A 4,710-nucleotide genomic window follows, 5' to 3' on the forward strand; every position below is an offset into this window, starting at 1 on the left:
AAAAAAAAAAAAAAAAAAAAAAAAGAGCTGGGGGATATACCTATGATGGTGGTAGCAGAAAAAAGTGCAATGCCTCAACATCCTGGAAAGTGTGAAAGAAGCCAAGGGCAAGAGCCTGGTACGAAATGCTACTGGTGTGAAAATTATGCACGTAAATGTAAACGCATTTACTCATATATGTGCTTGTAGGTACAGACTTCTCTGGAAGGTAGTGTTGGTTAAACTAGAGGAGGGCAGCCGGGAATCAGAGGGGAGACTTATTGTGAGCCCTCAGCCACCAACCATGGGACTCTGTTACTCATTCAAGAAACTAGAAAGTGGTTCTTGCCCTAACTTTAAGACTGAGGTGCTAAGCTTAGGGCTTGGACACTCAGATTCTCAGGCTGCCGACAGCCCAAAAGACCGTGGGAGAGGAGCTGCTGAATCTGTGGCCCATCTGTAGACCCCACAACTCTTCTGGGGGCCCTGGGGAAGCAGGGCATTTGCCCACTCCACTCCCACAAACCCATCCTCTTTCTGGGCTCACCGTGGTCTAACTTGTTGGCTTTGACGATCATCACTGCATAATCAGAGATACTGGAACACCCGATCTGAGGGCCCAGGAAGAAGGGAGGGTGAGACCCCCCCAGTCCCATCCTCAGCCCCCATCCCCCTCCATCCAATCCCTGAGCCCCAGTGGGCCCCTTTCTCTTCCCCAGGCTTGGGTCTCCTCTGCCACCCTGGAGACTCACCCTGATGACCCTTTGGCCTCTGGCCTTGGCAGCGAACGTGCAGAGGATGCCTGTGCCTGAGCCCACATCCAGCGCCACCTTGTCCTTGAAGAAGTGCCAGTTGTGAAACATAGAGTTGCTATGTGAGGGTGCGAAGCTCGTCCTTCAGCATCTCGTGCGGGAAGAGTGGCACACAGACGTCATGAGAGGCCCTACATCCTCAGCTGGAGAACAGGGTGTCCTGACAGCTCGGAGGGCCAGGGACAGCTCTAGGCCCTCTCACTTCCTTCTGTGCACCTCAGTTTCCCTATTTGTAAAAGCAGACTAGATGGACTAAACTCTCATCTAAGCCAGATGCTACCACTGCTACCTAAGAACCAGCAAACCCTGGCTTTTAAAAGTCCTCAGGTCAGGGGCGGTGGCTCACGCCTGTAATCCCAGCACTTCAAGAGGCCAGGGCGAGAGGATAGCTTGAGCCCAGGAGCTTAAGACTAGCCTGGGCAACAAAGCAAGACTCTACCTCTACAAAAAAATAAGAAAATTAGCCGAGCCTAGTGGTGCACGCCTGTAATCCCAGCTACTCCGGAGGCTGAGGAGGGAAGATCACCTGAGCCTGGGAGGTCAAGGCTGCAGTGACTGGTGACTGCACCACTGCACTCCAGCCTGGGCGACAGAACGAGACCCTGTCTCTAAAAATAAAAAATAGTAATTTATGTATATTTTACCACAATTTTATGAAAATGGCCTCAGGGGAAAAAGAAAATTCCTTAGTACGCCAACCCAGCTGCATTCTGGGATCTCAGTGTTTTCAGTCACAAGGGTCCAGAAACTGTCAGGCCAGGAGAGGACGGGGCGCAGTTGCACCACCGGTCTCTAGAGGGCGGCAGATACCAGCGGGCCCTGTCCGACCACCGGCTAAGGCCCCAGGCACGCATGCGCGCTCCCACCCTAGCCTTCGATGAGGGACCCCTGCAGAGCTTGAGACTAACCTCCGTCTCCAAGGCAAAGGCTTGGCGAGGCGACCCTGGGGGGTGCGCAGCAGAGGGGCACAGGGGCGGCCTGCTGCCGGGGGACGCAGTGCGCATGCCTGGGAAATTAGGGGATCCCCCCCAACATTTAACCCCCTTGAGGTTCGTCGGCCTGGGGAGCAGTCCACACTCACCTCGTGGATGCCGAAATGGGCATAGGAGTCTAAGTAGTAATCTTTGGATGTCCCGTCCTCAGCATTGGGCTCGCTGCTTTCTGCCTGGCCACAGGAAACCTGGGAAGGGGCCGATGGGAGCATGGGTCAGATCTGGGGGCTCCCCACAGCCTCTTAAAACTCCAGGTCCCTACTTTTGCCTGAAGTGTAGTATAGAGCGCCCCAAAATTGTACCATGACAACCCTACAGCTCCTACCTGCCATCTTGCCCCCCCACAGAAACCCCAAAACCTAACGATTCAATTTTTCACTTCCAGGACCCCCCAGAGCATCATCCAGGAGAGCACCCCAATACCTCAGCCAGGCCTACCATCTCTCTAGTCTCTCTGCCCCCTTCTTCAGCTCAGCCCACAGCTGGGGAGCAGAGGGGAAGGAAAACAGGGGAAGACACAGGGAAGGGCAAAGGGGGGCTGGAGGTAGAGTTAGGAAAGTAGCCGCTATACTGGGGTAGGACAGCGGGGGCCGTGAACCTGAAGGGGTGGGTCCTAAGTGTCTGGGGGCCTGGGGTAAACTGGTTTGAAGCAAGAGAGCTGGTTAGACCTCGAGAAAGGGCCAGATGCGTGACAAGATATGTTGATATGGAGGTCGGGGTCGGGAGGGGTCTCACAAAAGGACATTTACTTTTTCAAGAGGCGGCTGGAGGCTCATCCCATTAGCCAAGGTGGTTACAAAATTCTAGGAGAGAGTAACAGAGAAAAAGGATTAGCTACTGGGAGTGGCTGTGGGAGGGCTGGGCGGCGGGACCTGGGCTCTGGTGGGGGATGGGTTTCTAGTAATTCTTCTTTTCCTTGGCAGGAACTGGTGGCAAAGGGGGCAAGTAATGAGGTGGGGTGATTAAGAAAGGGATGGGGAAAGTAAGGGGAGAAGAAAGGGGGTCTCCTACCCCAGCTGTGGCTGGAGAGATGGTGGCCTGTCCCCACGTTGCCTCTCTCTGGCCAGGCAGCAGACCACCCACCTCCCCATCCAGGAAGGGGGAATTGACACCCACCACCGCCAGCTGTCGCTCCCCCTCATTACCTACTTTCCTCCAGGTGAGATGACACTTCCTGGCACACATCCCTATCCTAGGGTGCCATGAATAGTGGGAGGGAGGGGGATCTCGCAGGGTATGTCCACAGGGCATCTGCCACCTCTGCAAACCAGTCTCTTGTCTGAGAGGACTCCAGAAAAGAGGCGTGGCACACAGGCACTCCCCCAAGGCTAATACCCCAGCCTCCAGCTCCTGCCTTGGGCTCAGGAGCCCCATACAAAACTAGCTGTAACCAACCCCTTCCGTTATGGCTGTCACCCTAGGAAGTTAGAGTCCCAGGGAGGATGAAAAGTTCCTGGACCCTCTAAGAATGAGAGGACTCCAGAAAGTGGTTTGGGGAGTCGCCAAGTTGTCCCCATTCGGACACCCATCCCAGACCCTGAAGACCCCCAGGTGCGGCCAATCCTGAGGCCACTTCTGGGGAAGATAATTTCCTCCACCCCTAGAGCCCCTGGTGTGCAGGAGACAGCCAAGGGGGCGGGAAGTCATTGCAGTGACCCCTGGGAGCTAACCCCCAGTGACTGGATCTTGATAGCTGAGAGCTGACCTGCACCTCCAGCCAGTGACACAAGGTAAGGGATGGAAGGATAGAGGCCCCATCAGGTTACTTCTCTTCCAGATGTGACCACTTTCCAAGGCTCCAAGAAGGGCCACATCACAGGCCTTGACCTTCTAGGCTCCAAGCACCCTCCCCTCGATTTTCCCAAGCTAGCAGGGACACCTATGAGAAGGAAAGTGGTGAGGGGGTTTCCCCATTGGGGCCCATTTCTCAATACCACTGATAACCACCAGATGACCCCAGCCCAACAGGGCTTGAAAGTCAAGACTGAAACCTCCCCCACATGGCTGCACAAGAACCAAACATCACTCAAAACCATTTCAGGCACCCAGGCTCATGGGCCCCAGGCTCAAGACCCCTACACAGCACTTCAGAAAGGGGGATGTCATCATTCTGTATTGTTATTTTTTAAAAATCATGAGAATACCATGGAAAAATTTATAATGTTTTCAGCATAAATTTTTGTTAATTGTCTCTTCTAAAGCAACACTGTTCACCAGAATGTTGTGTGATGATAAAAATACTGTGTGTATGTACTGTCCAGTGTGATAACCACTAGCCGCAAGTGTCTATTGAGACTGAGGACTTGAGTTTTTTATTTTATTAATTTTAATAAATTTAAATTCAAATACCTACATAAGGCTAGTGGCTAACATACTGGATGGCATATTTCAAATAAATGTTTTGAAAGTTAATTTCTCTCAAGCTTCTCTTGCAATATTCCTAAAAAATGAATTATTTTATGGCTTAAAAATGATATTTTCCAATTAATTAATTAGTGCATTTTATGGTCTTTTTCCCTTTTGGTATTCAAATAAGAACTAGAAAACTCTATTAGTTTTATAATTTAAAATTCCCTTGTGATTTAAAATTCTTCTTAGGACAACTTCTACTCTGTCTCTAATTAATATGCAGTTTTTCAAAAGGTCTTGTCCAATTTGATGTATGTTGAAACTATTAATCTACTTATGAAATTAAAATAATAACTTTCTTGCCAAAGTAAAAGACTTTTTTAAGGAAGAAATTTTATCAACCAAAAATGCCAGGACTTTTGGTGCCTATTTAAGTGATTTGCAGTACTTGATTATACCATGTAGTTTTATTTGTCTCATAGAGGGAAATTTTTTTTTTCTTAATAAGAATTATGCTACCTAAGCTTATCTTTTTTTTTTAATAGGTACAATTCGTACTTTGGAAAGACCCAGATTAT

General features: G+C 50.1%; 1 pseudogene; it reads right to left on the reverse strand.

Annotated features, from left to right (window-relative positions):
* Positions 1-526: 526 nt before the first annotated feature.
* Positions 527-2,968, reverse strand: LOC116465462 (protein arginine N-methyltransferase 1-like; annotated as a pseudogene).
* Positions 2,969-4,710: the final 1,742 nt, after the last annotated feature.

Source organism: Hylobates moloch, unplaced genomic scaffold (assembly GCF_009828535.3).
Source record: "Hylobates moloch isolate HMO894 unplaced genomic scaffold, HMol_V3 SCAFFOLD_5364, whole genome shotgun sequence".
Taxonomy (NCBI): Eukaryota; Metazoa; Chordata; class Mammalia; order Primates; family Hylobatidae; genus Hylobates; species Hylobates moloch.